At 41.9% G+C, this 20,907-nt stretch overlaps 1 protein-coding gene across 1 annotated transcript in view; it reads left to right on the plus strand.

Annotated features, from left to right (window-relative positions):
- The window catches only part of MYRIP (myosin VIIA and Rab interacting protein), a 1,654,117-nt gene that overhangs the window by 1,286,659 nt on the left and 346,551 nt on the right, over positions 1-20,907 (plus strand). The gene's annotated exons all lie outside the window — the stretch shown is intronic.

Genomic DNA, 20,907 nt, shown 5'->3' on the forward strand with positions numbered 1-20,907 from the left:
GTAAAAAGGAGCCTCTGAGAGGGTACATTTTGGAGAGAAAAAAGGGAAAAAGAGTAAAGCTTCACAATTTGTTGATCCTTGAAATTACATTTTTGTAAATAACAGCAATGCCTCCTCCTGTTCTCTGTCGTCTATTTATCCCCAGAAGGGCAAAATTTGTGGGAAGAGCAGAGATTATTTTGGCTGAGGAGGCATTGTGGAGTCATGTTTCTGTTAGAAAGAGCACGCAAGGATCAGCTTCAAAGAGAAAATTAAATAAATGTCCCTGATTCTTCGGGAGGGAGCGGCAGTTTAGGCTAATGCACCTAAGATTTTTGGGCTGGGGAAGGTCAGACCTGCCATTAGTAATAGGCTGAAAAACAGCCTCCTTAGCAGGGGAGGCTGAAACAGATTGAGATAAGGAATTACCAATCCATTCAAACTGACAATATGTACAGTGAAATTGATGACACTCCAGATTACCAGCCTGACAAAGAGCATGCAGTCCTATTCTGATATTCTTTATTTACTAAGGTAGCTCCGGCTAAAGTAAAATAGTGTTGGAGCCCTAAATGGATGCAATGTTCCTGAAAGGCTGATACTGTATAGTGGGTCAACATATTTTGTGTCTGAACTGCCCCTAAGGGTCATGTGGCACATCACATAAGGAACTAGAACAGTGAGTGGTGCACTACTGTTGTGTAGCATTTTAGAATCCAAGCGTAATTTGCCGATTCATGCCCTTATATAGGTGTAATTCGCATTGCCCTTATATTGACATAGAAATCATACCCATATTTAGACATAACCCATCCACTCCAAATACAGGCATGGCTACTTCCACTTGTTCCAAAAAGCCACAACGGTTTCTTGGAAAACTCGGCTTCAGCAGTCAGGGACATCCCCTTACTTGAATATTGATTTGACCTAAAAATAATGGAGTTTTCAAAGAACTACCATTCCCTTGGGGTTCTTTGATGACGTTATTATGTCCGACTTTACGTCAAACTAGGCACCTTCAAGGTATAAATATGCCTACACTTGCCATAGCAAACACACGGTGGTTCGGAGCGGCTCGACTATCTACTTGCCCCACGCAGCTTGCTACAGCAAGTGCCGAAGGAAGCCGACCCTCCAGCTGATGCACTGATAGAGATCTGCCTTTCTCTCGCTGAGAAACCAGCTACAGTGTTTCCAAGCTCCCCTTGCGGGGTGTTGGGAAATCGAGTCAGAGACAGAGAAACCAAACCTCCTTCATTCTAAAACCAAGGTACGGAGCTGATTAGACCTTAAGAGAAATCTTGGTTAGATTCTTGGCAAAGAAAAACTAAACCTATTCTACACCTCACTTACTTCTTCCCTCGTACTAGACTTAGGTTAGGTACATTGGGGTAGGTGTATTTTAGAAGCACCAGTTGAGTACTTTTAGCCTTTGTTATTTATGTATATATTTATCTGTGGTCTAGGAACCATACAATGCTTTTACAGTATTATTTTATAATACTCTTCTTACTGTACGCATTATACTTTGCAACCAGTATTACGATTGCAGCAGTTCACTTAACTTGCGCAGAGCCTATTGGGAATATAGGAACTACACTACACTACATGGCGCCCGTTTGGTAAGGCACTAATTTAATGCTAGATACTAGAGTAACACATTCGTGCTTTTCACAGAGACCCCTTTTTCCCGTAAACTACTCCAATAGACGTCTGGAGTGGGCAAAAGGATAAAATATCCGCCATTACTGAGTAGGACGAAAATCCCATGTTTTAGTTTTTGGTTTGTTCAAAGTTGAAGGATACAGTGTTCCAAAATATTGTGCACCTTCTCTTTGTTTACTTGAAACTTGCTCTGCAAACTTTCAGCCAACCAAATGACTGAAAGCGAGAATGGTGGGGCTGTAGCCCGACCGGGCTTAGATGTTACAGGTTTCCAAGAAAACGACCGAATGCTATAATCAACCCGGAAAACTTAAGGAAAATCATCACTATAAAGCTTGTAACAAATGGTCTATCATCAAGAGGTGGTAGGGTAATTTTTGTCATAGAGGCACATGAATATCGGCAGACAGAGGTATTCTATTCATGGATAGTCTTCCCTGAAGCAAATGCAGTATTGCATGTGTTTTACTTCTACAAAGTAGAGGATAATGCAACGGAATATGTTCCTTTCGAGGACGTTGAAATCCCACTAACTTACCAAGAGCATAAGCTCTGGTTTAAAGGCGCCCTACAACATCAAAATTACATTACCAGCCTCGGTCCACTAGGTAGACCAGAAGCAACATGGCTGGTGCTAGCCAGCTATACACCACATCCTTACATTGAAGAAATATCAGGTGCGGAACTATTAGTTCAACTAAAACAACTAATTAAAATACATAGACAATTGGTTCAATATGTCATGCAGACTCTAACAGTCCAACCTCCTATAAGGATTCCACAACAAACCCCTCACCAGGGGAACACAAATAAAATTACACCACAGACTATTCAATCAGTCATTGGTAAATTACCCGCAAAAAGGAAACCAATTCCATTCTGGATAGTCCAAAAAATTACTAAAATCGAGGCAGTATTTCCTGACAGTACACCTCATGAGAAACACAGAATTTTAACAATCTGTTTACCAATGGTGATCGCACCACACCCAGAGGACTGCGACACTTGGGGTACAGTCTTTGCTGCAATTTACACAAAAGCACATGGTGTTCATCTATGGCGGCAATACCAGATGTCCTGAAACAGATTCAAAATGAATACGGGGCAGAGCTTGCTTTAAATCTGGGTATGAAATTACTGAAAGATTTCAAACAGGTCTCAGCTATAATATTAGCTAATATTAAAGGTGAAGCAGCATCAGTGGTGATCCGCCAAAAAATGAGGGAAATTGACATAACTGAGCAACCATATGAACCGGATAGAATAATTGAAAAATCCTATGAATAACTAGGTAGAGATAGTTTGGTTGGGAAACCAGTCAAGCCCTAACTAACAGAAAGTCCTGAAAATATCTTTTTTTAAACACTCTCACTACTCCTAAAAAGAAGTGGGAAAATACTAAACAAACTTCTAATGAGAAGCGCTCTCAGTCCCGAGGAAGGTCTCCTCAAAAGGAGCCATATGAAAAGAGGTATAACCTCAGAAACAGGGATAATGTGAGAAAACCTGATAGATATCAAGATACTGATACACGTCCCTCTCGTACCTTTCAGACTTCCTCACAGAAATCAGAAAGAAGAGGATGGTCAGAACACAAGGAAGAACATGTGAAGTCCAAAGACGATCAACGCGTTCCATAAAAAAAGTTAACCCAATTCACCAAAAGAAGGTAGCAGGTCTAAAAATCAGACATGCCGAGGATCTTGATGACACAACTCAAGAACGGGGAGTGGGCCCAGACAATGCTGGACAGCGCAGCAGAATCGCAAGATCTTGAAGGATCATATGGATACAGTGGACTTTAATGAGTACATTCAAGTTGAAACAGCTGACACCAGGGTTAGTGTACCCCATAAGTTAAATGAAGTAACGCTCCGGATGGAGGGGGACATAACTAGGAAAATAAGAGCACTCTTTTGGGAGGAGCTCTCTAAGGGTTATGACATTCTTCTAGCTGAAAAAGACTGGCCAACAAAATTTGTCAGCGAGTGCCCACATGGCGAAGACATCATTATGCCAGCCTTCTCTAATCATATTTCAATTCATTTAAAATACACCTATGCCAGAAAATGGGCTGTAGGCCAGGCTCCAGCATTATATAAAAATCATGTGTAATGGGATGAGGATTCCCCTCACCACAAAATCTAGTTAAAATCACAACCAAATGCACAGAGGCAGTATTCAGTTAAGCAAGAAGCAAAAAACAGGACAGGGAGATCTTAGATCAGCTTGAATACCCACGGGTGATTGAAACATGCACCTCATCAATGAACAATCCTTTGTTACCTGTCTCCAAACCAGACAATACATATCGTCTAGTTCTGGACTACAGACATTTAAACTCCTGTTGCAAAACTTTGCAGTACAAAATGCACACAGTGCAACACTAATGAATAACATTGTGCACAAAAAATATAAAACCACATTAGATATTTCTAAAGTTTTTTTCTGTCAACACATTGCACCTGAAAGCAGGAACTTGACCGCTTTCTCAATTATGGGGACACAACGTCACTTTTGTCGTCTCCCCCAGGGATTCCAGAATAGTCCAGGGTTATTTTCAGCCAGAGTAACAGAGTTACTACAAACGTATGATGATGAGGCATTATCTTATGTCGATGACATCTATCTAACAGACGATGATTTGGACAGGCACTTGAACAGAGTGAATACCATTATACTTGGATTCGCCTCTGAAGGGTATAAATTCAACTTTAAAAAATCAAGAATTGCCAACCTCAACGTCCTGTTCTTGGGATTCGAGTTATCAAGTGAAGGCAAAAGCCTGGCAGACAACTTTTTAGAAAAGTGTGTGCTGCTCCAACCTCCAAAAACACGGAAAAACTTACAGTCAATTCTAGGTTTCCTGAATTTCGGAAGAACATACATTCTAAACTACGCATAAAGGGTTAAACCTCTACTTAATAATCAAACCTGATTTCAAAACAACTAATTGGACTTAAAAACACACAGAAATTTTGCGTTCAGTTCAAACAGACATGTTAGCAACATCACATTTACAGACACTCGAAAACGTACGCAACCTTGTAATCAGAATAATCCCAGGAAGATGTGGATTTACGTAATTAACCTTTAATGAAGGTGAAAAAGTACCAATTGCTTACAAATCATACTTGTACACACAAGCTGAAATGAAATTCACTTCAACAGAAAAAATTCTGACAGCGGTTCAAACTGCAGTAGCAAAAGAGAGAGCTCTCGCACAGGGTAAACGCATAATGGTCGTTACTCCTGCACCTGCCTTAGAAGCAGTGACAAAAGCAAGCATTCTGAATGCAAAGGCTTTACATCCAAGATGGATACAATGGGTTAACTCTCTTGCTGCAACAGACGTTGAATACGTTTTTGACCCCTACTTGAAAACTCAAGAATTTCTACAATACGAACAAGAATGTCCTCTGCCCACTGAGATTCTACCTCTAGAACAGTACGAATGTATAATTTATACAGATGGATCAGCACAGCTCGCAATTGGGGGTAAACAAGCTTATAGTACTGAATGCGCGATTGTTAAAGGTCGCTGGCGCTATGGTAAATTCTGACCTATGGTCACAAAAACACAATCTCCCGGAGACTGTACAGCTCAGCGAGCTGAACTACAGGCTTTTAAGATGGCGCTTGAAAATACTGATCGCGAATTCCCTACACTCATAGTGTGCGATTCTTATTACTGCATCCAGTCTTACAATGAATACTTGCAGAACTGGGTTCAAAACGGTTTCAAAGATGCAAAAGGTGGCACAATCAAGCATAAGTTGCTTTGGGAACAAGTAGTTCAATTACAGAAAGAACTACAAAAGTCTCATGTGATCCATACACTGAGTCATCAACGTGTTGGCATTCTCATTGCAGGGAATTCATTGGCTGATGAAGCCGCGAAGGTAGCTGTGCAAACGGCTTCCGTTGCTGCAATCACTCGTTCAAAAACAAAAATAGAAGGCAAAGCAATGCTAGCTGTCATTGCCACAAGCAAAGGCAGCGGTGCGGTGTTACCTCTAAATTATCCACTTGAATATTCATACATAATTGATGCCAACTCCGTCCCTTTTGCTCGAATCCCTGTCATCGGGGATAGAGTAATCCCAAACAGGAGACATAAGGAGCTTTGATACAAGAAGCACATATGGGAGAGAGTCTGATACATCAAGGGATCTCTAAATCCATTCTGGATATAAAAGAGACGTACTGGTGGCCAGGGATGAATGCCCACGTTCACGAGTTTGCAATTAATTGCCATGACTGCATCAGAGATCGCAGCAAAGAACACCACCAGATACCTGACTACAGTGTAGCTAGCCCAGTACAGACACCATTGTTAGACAGCATTAGGCTTTCTACACGCAGGCGTCGCTATGGACGAATGCGGTCCCACAATTATTTGGACGGATTCATTTGGATGTGGCCACAGAGCTGGTCTGACTCCCAAACTGTTATAAAACCTTTACGAATCTTTATCGGTACATACGCAATCGGCACGCTACATTCTGACCAGGGTCCTGCGTTTAGCTCCAAAGCTTACAAGGAGGACATGGCCAATCTGGGCATTGCATTGTGGTATTCGAGTCAATTCCATCCTGAGGGAAATTCTGTAGTGGAAAGAAAAAACCAGGACATAAAGCAATCTATAACAGCTAGGGTATTAGGCTCGGGTGACGGGTGGGTCAAACATCTAATAAGTGTCCAACGTAGTCTTAATAATCTGCCAAGAAATTCTCTGGGTGGAATCACTCCATATGAAATCTTTTTTTGGTACTAGAATGCTTGTCTAGGATCTCGATCGTCACACTTCGGTGGTGGAACAAAAACCCTTTGATATCAAAGACCGTTTGGCTGTTTTGCAGGACTTAAACGAGAAAAGGAGAAGTCAAAGCAACACAATACAGAAGCCAGCGACCACTGAAGGAGAACTACCCATCCCAGCAAGGCCTGTCTGGATTCCAAAGATTGGGGATCTAGTCAGAGAAAATATCACGGATAAGAAGGAATTTGGCCTTCTTACAGAAAACAAGTACCTGTACTAGCAATCCACGGATCAAGAACAGTGTTACTGCCGCCCCTTGCTGAAATAAAAGAGAACAAGTTTGTATCCATCGACCTGGTCAAACCACATCATGTGGCCGATATAAGTAGTAGGCCCAGTGGATGTAGCAGAAGACCAAATCTTGCTACTATCCAAGAGGTTCAGGCTGAGAGACTGATAATGTTTGAAGACTCTGCAGCAAAAAACAAAGGCTAAGCAATAAAGCAATGGAACTTGTGCCTCTTGAGACCCAAATAACAGTTCGTCAAGACACTCCTGTCTACAATGATGTAGCATCTGAATATACTAACATGACAAAGGATCCGGTAGCTCCAGTGATTTAAAAAAATCCTGATACAATTTCAACAATTGACAAAACTGCCTCTGGCTATTTCATTAACTTTGATACGTTTTCTGAGGATCCCAGTGAGCCTGAAATGACGCCATTAAATAAAACATTTAAAGATCAAGTAACAGAACTTTTTCAACAACTTGAAAAAACTTATCTGGTTTCACCATGGGTTGAATTTTGGATTGTATTAGGCGTACTTTTCCTCCTACTTTGACTAATCATGGTATTAACATTGGGAATGCTGATAAATGGAAGATATAGTAAAATGGACACAGCAAGTAAGAACATCAAATTGCTCCTGAAGCCACACAAATTATCTCATCGTGAACAAAGAGACTTGACATCAGTGAACATCACAGCCATTCCTATATCTGGTGGTATAGCATGGGATAGAACTGATTATGATATCTATGGTCCTTCAGAGCTGTTGAAGATTCTACATCAATTTAAGGTTTCCTTGAGTGTCTTTGTTTCACCCAGCACATTTTCTGATGATTGGGACTTTGAGACTATTAATAATATGATGTCAGATTTAGAGATGTCTGCAAAATTTACAAAACAATATTTAGAAGGTTCATCAGATTATGCACAAATGTATTGTTATAATCACTATGGTCATCATTACTTGCACAAATCTGCAAACCCTAGGAATATTTATACTTTCAATCAATGGGAACATTGTCCAACACCACCAAAGGGTAGCTCAAAAACATTCTATGAAAAATGTCCATACTTCTCAGGTTTTAATGTCACAAATCCAGAAGCATTTTACTTTAAACATGTTAATAAGACAGGAATGAAAAGTATGTTGACCAATACTAAGCAGATTTATTCTGCAGCCTTTTATGGCCAGCTGTCCTCATTAGGCTTCGACGTTTGGAGTGACAACATAGAAACAAAAACTGTCTGGGGCTCAAAAGACTGGCAGGTGCAGGGAATAGAAGCCTTATTTCGAGCCTGCATTATCCCTGAACAAGTAATGTTTTTGAATGACACTGTTCAACAGACATCCTGCCTTGGCCTGGCCAAGATAAGATTTAAGCAAACCGTCCATACCTACACCTACACCTGATAGTCAAAACACTTCAGAAGGAGGGGCGACGTAAAAACAATTTTACTTAAAAACAGAACTGATCCTGATTGGAAAAAATGGTTAATCTGGCCCACAGACACGAATAACTGTATAGATAGAGTCCTGAACAAGACACAAGGGTTTACAGTAACTAGGCCAGATCCAAGATATGTCCAGAGACAACATCCTGGGATAGTAACAACATACAGTGTAGGAAAACTGTGCCTTGAGTGGCTACAAAAATCTACACTTACAGAGGTTAAAATACACTTATCTTTACTTAAAGATGGCGTTGATTTAAGGGACTCCTTACTAGGTCCTGCGAAACGACATCATAAACGTTTCATATACGCAGGTATATATATGCCATTTATAATGAAGCTTGGAAAGCGACACAGGCAGAGACTGCAGAAAGAATACGAGAAATTGATTGTATTAATTTAGAGAAAGCACTCTCTGTAGTTGACAATGGGTTAATAACCCTGTCATCCAGTATTTATTCTTTGGACAGCATAGTAGCCTCTACCATTGACATAATGGAACAGGGCTTGCTCATGCTACAGCATGGGCAGTCGCAATTACGTTCTATAATGCTTTTAGGCTGGATGTTGCAAAATCTTTGTTATGGATATGTGCCATGGCGTCTAATCAACACCATGTCATTGTTTTCTGTATTTAACCTTAGAGATAAACAAATCTCTTTGGCACAAAGAAGAGCAGACTATATGGTGCTGAGCATTGTAAAACTGGAGAGATTACCATTAACTGTTTCAGAAAAACCTGCAACAGAATGAATAATACACTGGATAATCACTCTGCCTGTCACAATTTTCAATTTTCAATACTGTTTGAAACATATACCAGTTGCCGTATACGAAAGGTTGGGTAAGGAATACATAAAGTCAACCTGGGAATTACCATGCACACACAAATGTTGGAGTGGGGGAAAATAAGTATTTCTTAGTGGTACACAATATAAGAGCGCACTAAGCGGTACACTTTTATGCCAGGCTATTAATTTACATGGAGCCTTTGAAAGTTCTTCAAACAACTTATACTGCCACCTGCAAGGTTCTCCAGCAGCAGTGATAGATCCACTTTTTAGGCAGCTTTCAAACGGGAGCTATATAATGTTGAATGATCACAGCTGTTGTGGAATGATCTCGTAACTGTGTCAGCCAGGGTCACTTGTTGTATGCAAGTATTGTTTCCTAAAGCTAAGACAGACGGGAGTCGCCGTTATGGCCTTCACTGAACATCTCTTCTATTCAAATTGATACTTTAAGCAGAATGAAAGCCATTCTTTTACAAAAAACTGTGCCACTGACCTCGTCCAAAGAGACATATGAACTACAAGTTGCAAGGTCCCCTGCAGAGATACATGCTCTTTTATCCACAAACTATCCAATAAATTTCATAGAAATGTTAGGTCGTATCTTAAACATGTCTAATACCAGTGGTATTGTACATGTATTTAAGACCGTTTTTTCGGGACTGTTAGCACCATTTGAAGCAGTCCTCAGCATTTTTCCAAACTTCGTGCACTCTGTGTTTGGCGGCCTGCCTCTCATTTTGGGACTCGTAGCAGGAATACTATTCTTGTTCCTTCTGCTCTGATATGGCAAGTCCGGTCAGCAGTGATACCCAGATTACCATAGAGAACACTCTCCTGGCAATGAAGTGTCATGAGCGCATGATACAGATCCTGTGCCTGGCTCGTCTAAGAGACCTGAATACCACATGGTTCCTATCAATCTAGCAAGGTTGCATCTTACCTGTTCTACGATGCCTGCTATGTGGAGAAGAAGGCGTGTTGGACGTCTGTCTAACACTTCCATCAGCACTGCCAACGGATGTTGATACCTTGCTTTGTTCAGTAATGGCCCATGCATCGTGTTGCCCCCAGCGACTACCAATCCTGATGACGGCATTCATTGAGATCTCAGACGCAAATTGCTGACGGTGAGATACGTGGATCGACAGGCACACAGGTACAATCTCCATCTCCGACGAACATTGCTAATGCGGCCAACGCTGACAGCGATGCTTCACATTTTTGTGCTATCTGTTTACTTAATGAAGTGGTCCAGCTTTCACCTATTGTGGCCGACGATTTCTTTGCCAGCTTACAAGATTTGATGTTTTCTCCTGACAACGAGAATGACTTTTGAAGTTAGCACACAGCGTTCTATGGGACTCTGTATTCGACCTTCACTTTTCAAAACAAAACTTCCAACTTTAATGCTCTATTTTTCTACGATTTGACTTATTCCAAAATTAAACCTTTTTATTGGCACATAGGGCCAGATGTAGGTCGCCCAATACCGGTCGATGACTGCAGAAATCACCGAATTTCGGCCGTTACCGACAGGTATTGGGAATTTGTAATGTAGGAGCCAAAAAAATACCGATTCGGTAAATACGAATTGGTAAATACCAAATCGGATTTTACCGAATCGGTATTTACTGATTCGGTATTTACCGAATCGGTAGATGATATGTAGCAAGCACATCTAAGAGTGCTCATGTGTATTAAGGATTCAGTATTTACCACCAACTAATAGTTGGTGGTAAATATCGAAAACCTTAAAAAAAGGAATTTTGTGCTTTTTTCATCTGTGCCATGTGGCAGACATACATGCCCTTAGGGCATGTATGTGTGCCACATGTGCACCCATGCACTATGCAGGGGTGCAACAGGGTGTCAATATGACACCCTGCCACCTGTGTAAGTCTACCCCCTATTACCGATTCGGTATTTACTGAATCGGTAATTCTCATTCATTCCTATGGGCCTCCAGGCCTATAGGAATGAATAGGGAATACCGAATCGGTAAATACCGAATTGGTATTTTTCTGAATTTTACCGTTTCGGTAAAATTTACCGAATCATTAGCTACATATCATATACCAATCCTAAAATACTGAATCTGTAAAATTGCGTATTTTAGTATCGGTAAATGATATTTACCTACATCTGGCCCAAAGTAATCTGCTTAAAGTAGAACTATTCTTAGAGAACAAGAATTCTTTGAAACACTTGCAAATGACAATATTTGACCTTGTCCACAACCTAAACAGTATATATTCTGTCATGGAATGGTCTCGACTTTTCTTCTGTATTTAAGAGCCATTTCATAAATGTTATTTCATAACTAATTCTGATAAGCAATTAAAAAATGTCACACTACATGCTTTAAATGAAAATATTGCTTTTTAAAATGCGTACAGCACAAATGCTCATCTTTCGCGTGCAGCCATTTCAAATGCATTTCATGTATTTTGGGAGGGATTTTTACACATCATGTTTAAAAACCTTAGAATTTAGTAATATTGAACATAATAAAGTGGAGTGGGTGTTGTGTAGCATTTTAGAATCCAAGCGTAATTTACCGATTCATGCCCTTATTTAGGTGTAATTCACATTGCCCTTATATAGACATAGAAATCATACCCATATTTAGACATAACTCATCCAGTCCAAATACAGGCATGGCTACTTCCACTAGTTCCAAAAAGCCACAAAGATTTCTTGGAAAACTCGGCTTCAGCAGTCAGGGACGTCCCCTTACTTGAATAGTGATTTGTCCTAGAAATTATTGAGTTTTCAAAGAACTACCATTCCCTTGGGGTTCTTTGATGACGTTATTATGTCCGACTTTACGTCAAACTCAGCACCTTCAAGGTATAAATATGCCTACACTTACCCTAGCAAACACACGGTGGTTCGGAGCAGCTCGATTATCTACTTGCCTGATGCAGCTCGCTACAGCAAGTGCCGAAGGAAGCCGGCCGTCCAGCTAACGCAATGACAGAGAGGCTGCCTTTCTGTCACTGAGAATCCAGCTCCAGTGTTTCCAAGCTCCCCTCGCTGGGTTTTGGTAATCGAGTCCGAGACCGAGATACCAGACCTCCTTCATTCTAAAACCAAGGTATGGAGCTGATTTGACCCTAAGAGAAATCTTGGTTAGATTCTTGGCAAAGAAAAACTAAACCTACGCTACACCTCACTTACTTCTTCCCTCGTACTAGACTTAGGTTAGGTACATTGGGGTAGGAGTATTTTAGAAGCACCAGTTGAGTACTTTTAGCCTTTGTTATTTATGTATGCATTTATCTATGGTCTAGGAACCATACAATGCTTTTACAGTAATATTTTATAATACTTTTCTTACTGTTCGCATTATACTTTGCAACCAGTGTTACAATTGTAGCAGTTAACTTTACTTGCTTGAGAAAGAAGACTGTTCAATAAAGCCCTTTTATTGAAAACGCCCGCCTTTCTATTTCTCTGCACCCCTGATGAAATGAAGCATGCACGATTGACTGAGTAAAATATCTATCTATTGTTTCCACGACTCTGAAGATCAGTTTTATTCTTGGGGAAACAATGTTGTCATGTTTATGCGGTTGTCAGAAACTAATCCCTTCTTGTTTATTCGAAAAAGTTTCTAGTGACCTCTGAACTAGTTGTCACTCACAATTAAGTCTAATATATTTGATAGAGACCTAGTTGACCTAAGTCCTACGTCAAATCTATAGGATATATTATTCCAATGCGCAGAGCCTAATGGGAATATAGGAACTACACTACACTACCATGAGCCTGGTTTTCTATATATGGTTTGATATCCAGATGCAGTAGAGTGGTACCCTAATAGACCTATAAGAAATGGGCAAAACAAAGAGGGGGGTGAAAGAACAACAATGGAGTGTTTAAAAAGGGGAGGAAAGACATGCGGTGCAGTGCTTTTAGGAACATTCAAAACACCTACCGTGTAGCTGTCATGTCGCATGCGCATGCAGGTCTCGTGTAAGGATCTCAGCTGGCTCAATTGAGTCTATGATGCCAGAGGTTATTATGTCATAGAGCCACAGTACTACTATATATGGCTGGTGACTGATTGAGTATATCAGGTTAAAAAGAACACTACACATTAGTGTCAAAAATACAGGTAAAAGAACGCCTATGCATGTGGGAGTATACTTGCTTATACCAAGTGGATATCCATAATTATCACGTTAGAGTGAGTGATCTCAGTAAGTGTAAAGGCACATGCATAAGCTATGGCTTTTACTGTGTGGTTTTTTTTTTACTTTCCGAAACAGGCGTAAGCTATTGTACTGTTGCCAGTGGCTAGCGTGGGGCATTGTGTAATTCCCATGTCAGGAAAACACGCTAATGAAGAAAACATGCTAAGGTAGAAACCAGAAGCTGACGCGGATACGGCAGTATGGTGATACTTCCGTTTTTACAAGCCAAAGCGTGCGGTGACCACCGATGAAAAGATGCCACTAGAGGCGTGCCTCATGTCAGAAGATTCAGAAAAGGGGGTGGTGATGGACAGAGTCTCTGAATTAAGCAGAACACTCCTACCCAATCAACAGATCAGGGCTTGATCCATCACCATTTTTTAGCTCACTGCACCATCCCAGCTCAGAACCTGGCTACATGCAAATTAGTCTGTCCCTGGCCCAGTGCATCATGGGAACGGGGCAGACCAAACTACCAAGCCAATTCTTTTACTGGAAAGGAAACAAGCTTCCGGGGACCGGTTTCTGGCATTACAGCCGTCTTCGGCCCGGCTTGCTTGAATCCTGATGGTGCAGTGAGCAAGGGACTCACATCTGAGCATACCCTTCCACGCTTATGGTGGACAAAACGATTCAGAAAAGGGGGTTGTGATGGACAGAGTCTCTGAATTAAGCAGAACACTCCTACCCAGTCAACAGATCAGGGCTTGATCCATCACTGTTTTTTAGCTCACTGCACCATGCCAGCTCAGAACCTGGCTACATGCAAATTAGTCTGTCCCTGGCCCAGTGCATCATGGGAACAGGGCAGACCAAACTACCAAGCCAATTCTTTTACTGGAAAGGAAACAAGCTTCCGGGGACCGGTTTCTGGCAATACAGCCATCTTCGGCCCGGCTTGCTTGAATCCTGATGGTGCAGTGAGCAAGGGACTCACATCTGAGCATACCCTTCCACGCTTATGGTGGACAAAACGATTCAGAAAAGGGGGTGGTGATGGACAGAGTCTCTGAATTAAGCAGAACACTCCTACCCAGTCAACAGATCAGGGCTTGATCCATCGCCGTTTTTTAGCTCACTGCACCATCCCAGCTCAGAACCTGGCTACATGCAAATTAGTCTGTCCCCGGCCCAGTGCATCATGGGAACAGGGCAGATCAAACTACCAAGCCAATTCTTTTACTGGAAAAGAAACAAGCTTCCGGGGACCAGTTTCTGGCATTACAGCCGTCTTCGGCCCGGCTTGCTTAAATCCTGATGGTGCAGTGAGCAAGGGACTAACATCTGAGCATACCCTTCCACGCTTATGGTGGACAAAACGATTCAGAAAAGGGGGTGGTGATGGACAGAGTCTCTGAATTAAGCAGAACACTCCTACCCAGTCAACAGATCAGGGCTTGATCCATCACCGTTTTTTAGCTCACTGCACCATCCCAGCTCAGAACCTGGCTACATGCAAATTAGTCTGTCCCTGGCCCAGTGCATCATGGGAACAGGGCAGACCAAACTACCAAGCCAACTCTTTTACTGGAAAGGAAACAAGCTTCCGGGGACCGGTTTCTGGCATTACAGCCGTCTTCGGCCCGGCTTGCTTGATTCCTGATGGTGCAGTGAGCAATGTCAGAAGATGGCTTAAACGGACTGTCTTGCAGAAGTACCCACACATGATGATACATGCACACTGTGCGGGTGATAGCCATAGATTTACAGTTGCCGCTAGCGGACTGCCAAGTGCTGGGAGGTTGCCTGAATGGTCTGGCTATATTGCGCACATTTGAAATATAATACACATGCTCAGTGAAAAATACGTAGACTGGATACGATAAGGAATAGCGCTGCTATTACGTGCCAGAAAACTGTGTGGAGATAATGCTTACCTTTTTACAAGCCAATGCGAGTGGTAACCACCGATGAAAAGATGCTGCTAGAGGCGTGCCTCAGGCCGGAAGGTGGCCTAAATGTATGACTGTATTGCAGAAGTACCCACACATGACACATGCACACTGTGCGGGCGATAACCATAGATTTCCAGTTGCCGCTAGAAGCGTGCATAGTGCTGGAAGATTGCCTGAATGGTCTGACTATATTGCACACATTTCAAATATAATACACATGTTCTGTGAAAAATTCGTATATTGGATATGATAAGAAATAGCGCCGCTTTTACATTTCAGAAACATGTGTGGAGATAATGCTTCACAGAGCTACTCACCCCCAGTATAGGAGTCTACAGTTTTATGGGGGAGGCAGAGCACGTCGTTGCTCTGAGGCTGTGGGAAAGAGTTATGCATAGGGTCATAAACAAGTCAGCTATATCGCTTACCAGTTGTCCAAAAGGCATTTGGAAAATACTCACAGAAGGGTGGCAGGAAACTAGTGTTGTTCCTACCCTTGCTCCTGGCCCCGTCCCAGCTGCTTCCGAGTCTGGTACTGAAGTAAGCAAAGTGTGCGTCACAGGCGTCACAGGACCAAAGGGATAACCTTGGCGGCCATCTTAGGAGGTATGTTTCTTAATGCAACTTTATTAATGTATGCTGACTATGCGATCTATGATTAAAAACTGTGTCTTTGCAAAAAAAGGTTTGTGGCTTGTGTTGAACCAGTTTAAATAGTGGTTTCTAAGAATGTATCTCAATGTAACTTTATTGATGTATGCTATCTAAGCGATCTCTGATTAAAATGCTATCTTTGCAAAAAAGGGTCTTGTGGATGGTTGCCACATGTGATGCAGCAATATATGGTAGACTTGGTTGGCAAACATACTCTTGTGTAGGGAGACTGACTACACCCATGTAGTGTCACATGGGATTTGTGTCAGTTAAAATAGGGTTTTTTTACTAATAAGTATGAATGATTTCTGGGCAGATGGACTACTTTGGAATGGAGGATAAATCATTGTAATATCTATGAGTTCTACATAGCGTGGAGCCATATGCATGAGTGGAAAGAGTAGCAAAGCCTAACAGTATCCACAAGTAGCGTGTTAGGGAACGAAAGAAGATGATGATTTGCTCTAAAGGCTCAGGGGGGTTTGGCACTCAATATTGACGTAGCGCTTTGTGGAGGTCCATCAAGGTGCTAGACAACACGGTGCTGATGGATTTGTTAAACCTGTAACGGTATAGTTCAGCTCCATATAGTCAAGATGTCGGAAGCCGAGAGGAGTGGTTGTAGTTGAGCATCACCTTTAACGGTTTAGTTCAGCCCAAGGGATATCATCTTTAAGACCCCGAGTGTCTGAATACAGTCTAAATATCCAGTTTTGTTCCTTCCTAAACAGGGCTTTTTTTGTGATGCTCTGGAAGGCATCCAAGATGGTCCAGTGTAAATCATTTGGAGTGTGATTGTGTTTGGCATAGTGTGCGCACATCTTTGTATTGGTCTTTTTACATCTGATGTTGGATCTATGTTCCGTAATCCTTGTTTTTGCTGGGTGTGTTGTCATGCCGATGTACTAGAGGTGGCAGGGGTAAGTAATTAAATAAACACAATTGCGTGTATTACAGTTAGTGTGTTTGTTTTGCCTCCAAGTCCAAGTGTTGGTCAGTGAGATAGTCTTTGTTGCTTGGGTGAGGGGATAGACTACACACTGTCCGCAGGGATAGTGGCCGGTGACCGGCGGCAGGTTCCATAAAGTATTGGGAGCTGGTGGTACACTCCGTTTGGGTCTGGTGTTGATGAGTAAGTCTTTGATGTTGGAGGTGCATTTGAACGCGAACCTGGGCTTACAAAGGGACTGTTCTCCTACTTGGAGAATTTTCCAGTGTTTATTGATGACCCTTTTTATCATGTTCGATTCTGATGTGTAGGTAGCTACACATGTGATTACATCCAACTTTGGTTTGATGTGTGTTTCCAGTAGAGCCAGTCTCTTGGTGTTCCGGGCTCTTTTCTGGGCATTCTTTATTTTGTTGATAGGGTATTGTCTATGTGCTAGATGAGTGCTCAGTTCAGAGGCTTGTCTTTCAAAGTCCTCCACATTACTGCAATTTCTGCGGATATGCAGAAACTGCCCGTAGGGTAGGTTTTTCCTATGAGCCTTAGGGGGAAAGCTTTGGTAGAGTAGTGGGCAGTGGCAGTAGGATTTTGTAGGTGATCGTTTCAAGCCTATCCTGTTTTTTGGTAATCAGTAGATCAAGGAAAGGTAGTTCTGTTTCGGAACTATTGGTTGTAAATTTCAGGTATGGGTTGAGGCTGTTGATCCAAGTGAGAAAGGCAGGGATAGTGTCACTAAATACCAGGATATCGTCTATATAGCATCGCCACAGTTGGACATTGTCCAGAAAGGGGTTGGAGTCAATGAGCACATACTTGCCCTCAAAGTCTGACATGTAAAGACACTCCAGACGTGGGGCAAAGTTAGTGCACATAGATGACCCTGGGTCTGGTGGAAAAGACGATCCACAAATTGATAGTGGTAGGTGTAATGACCTACTTCTTTGTATGTTTTGTGCTTCTGTCAGTCACCAGGCCATTACTTGCCACATCCTGTCCCAGGATCCAGAAAGACACCACATTTCACAATACTTACCCAAGAAAGGAATAATACTGACAACATATAAAACCATTGCAGAGGAACTTGCAAATAACAACAAGTCACAACACCTCCCCATCCGAGAGGGTACTCAGCAATTCACAACACCTCCTGATCTGAGAGGGTACACAACGCATGCTCCTCCTAGCAATGTATTGGATAGAATAATAAGAATTTAGACATCCCTGATGGGAGCTGATTTCCCTCCCGTATCAACAATTACCCATTAGAGGGGAATCGCCCATCCCTCTGTAAGTACTTGGTAAAAAAGGGTCCCGACCTTCCCTCACAAGGAATAAAGACAAATTATATTCTCCAAGGGTTCTTTATTACATGATAATAGGATGACAAAAGAAAGAAATAACTAGACATCACAATAGACATTTGTAGCAATCACCAACACATACATATACATAGAGCCTGAAAATAAAAGACATAGTTAGATACAATAAGTACACATGGAACACCTCACCATGATCTTAGGCGTCTTGTCATCTGAAGAAGGGTCCGTCTCTCTTTCCCTCTCTGGTTGGGTCAGGACTCTCTGTTGCACAAACACGACTGCACGTCTGCACTGTGATGTACCACCAGACCGCCAAACCACCAGACCAGCATCTCAGTATCTCACCCTTTCTCTAATATAGAACTCTAACCTCTATCAAAGCTTCTGGGAGAACCCGCCTACCTTTCTCACAAGATTCCTGTACCTTTCCACACCAGGCACCCAACAGCAGCTGGCCAAGCATTTTGTTATGACGCCAATGCGAAGAAGGCACATTCCTCTTGATAAGAACTGGTCTGCTCTGGTTCACTGCCGGTGAACAACACATGTAATCTCAAATATAACCTCTCACCTACAGAGGCTCAGAAGATGGCTGCCGTTTAGAATATGGAGTTGCTCAAGCATAGGCCTCTAATACTTGGATAGCAAAATGATGTTAGACCACGTCAAAGCCAATAGGCTAAAGTCATAATTCACCTAACTCAAATAACATTATGCACTTAATCCTTCAATATCCACTATGGAGCACATGTGGGCACCATCACCAACAACACTGCACCTCGACATCCCATACCTTCTATTCTTTGGCAAGATTATTGTAATGCAAGACCATCCTACATTAAGGCTAAGGTAACATAGCACACTAAAGTCAGTACACAATGGTGGTGATCGAGGGTCATCACAGAGCATCAGACCACTAAAGTGGCTGATTCACTACATTACACCCCATGACCCTTGAACATCACCATTCACATATATCAAAAATAAAATCACTGAACTAAAGGCACAGCTAGACTGCATCTTTTAACTACAAAATTGACATTGTTGCAAGTAACTAGCAACTGAATATCATGATTGAAAAACAAAACTATCATTGGGGCACCTTATCTGTTAACTGTAAAAGTGGTATCAAGGCATAATAACCAGCAATTAGATAACACCTAACTGAAGATTTGAGTGTCATTGAAACATTGCATGTCTCATTTAAAGGCAAAACCTTGAAAACTACATTTTCAGAGTGAAAGATTCAAGACTGTAGGCCATATGAAAGAATACTTACAACGTGAAAAACTGCATTTCAGAATCAACAACACAACTGTTAAAAAGCATATTTGGAATCAATAACTCTCGTGTTGAAGTGACTACTCAAAAACATTGAATTCAAAGCAGATCATGACTAACTGGTTTTCTCTTTTTGTACTTTTTAAACTTCATCACATATGATCACTGTGAAGCAGGCAAAGACTGCATTACATAAAACAATAACTCAGGTGAAATATCTAAAAATAATTCAGAAACATCTGGATGCCTGATCCCTTTGAACCTCTAATGATTAAACTGCAAATTCTACTGCCAAGGCATCCAACTGCGCTCAGAAAATATCTACTCCATTTGCCACAAAGTGTCTCTGTTGAAAAAAGAGTGTTCTTTTCTGTGAAAAAAGGAAAACAAAAGCACTGCTTCTCTTGTCAGGGTGCACAAGCAGTTCTCCTGTGCGAAAGACACACAGCTCTCATGCTTTCAAAGTCAGCCTCACTTGAAGGGGACAGTTCCAATTGTAGCACACTCTGCTGATCCCTTCTTCGCTTAGAAAGAAGCAGTCCATCTGTGTAGATGACAGCTCTCCGACATCCATCTCCATCAGTATCCCCTCGACAAGGAAGAACCCCATCGGATCTGGTTCTCCATAGATCATCAGCTCTCGTCCGCCATCAGCCACAGGACATCACCTTGTCTGGCTCCAGGCTCAGGAGGGGGGGTCCACACTCCAAAAAATAACAATCTAAAATAACAAATAAAAATAAAAAAAGACAAAAAAACAAACAGGGCGGGGAGGGGGAGACTTAACTCGCACCCCGGCGCCGCAATCTGAAACGATAAAAATTTATCACTCATCTTACAAAAAACTTCAATTCAAAAGCACACATTTTTATTTTACATCTCTAAAAGTCCAATATTTTCATTTCTGTCTGCAAAGCTCTCCTCTAGATCTGGGGAATAGCTTAAGAATACTACCTGCATTATATTCTTTAAGTTTATTTGGGCAAAATCATTTTTTTTCTTGCACAGCCAGAAGGGCTGGGGTAGCCAGCTTCACTCCTTTCTCACTCCTAGCTATCGACCCCTCTCTTCCAGAGATGTCCGCGTCCCAGGGCTGGCTCAGTTTCAACCATAAGAGAGACAGACTGCTCTCTGCCTCGCAACCTCTCCCTTCGGAGAGCTCACATTCTAAGAGCGAAGCACCTGCCAATTTCTGTCTGCCCTGCCTACCTCCTCATAGGGAGGGGCACTTTTGCAAGCCTCCTTACTCTTCTAATTGAGGGAAGCTTTCTAACCAGAGGAGTGGAATTACCCCTCCCTTACACAGATTCTCCGCGGAAAGAATTGGGTGCTCGCCAAACATAACAAACAGAGACGGCTCTGCTCACTGCTGCCTTCTCCTCTAGCCAGCCACTCCCTTCACCAAAAGCTGTCTGAGAGAGAAGGGCTGTGGAATGCCATGTTATCTCACCAAGGTCAAGACAAACTAGTCTGCATGCAATATTCATTTCCTAACTTGTAAATCCTTCCCAATTAAATGCTCACAGCCCAAAACTGTGGAACTTTCCTTTCTTAGATGAAATACACCAAAACAACCTACTCAGCAGCTCAAGTTTAAATACATGCACCTTTTCTTTTAAGGAAGACATGTCACACAGTTTAAAAAGTCTTCTCTTGTCTCAGACAA

The sequence above is a fragment of the Lissotriton vulgaris genome, chromosome 10, assembly GCF_964263255.1.
Source record: "Lissotriton vulgaris chromosome 10, aLisVul1.2, whole genome shotgun sequence".
Classification (NCBI taxonomy): Eukaryota; Metazoa; Chordata; class Amphibia; order Caudata; family Salamandridae; genus Lissotriton; species Lissotriton vulgaris.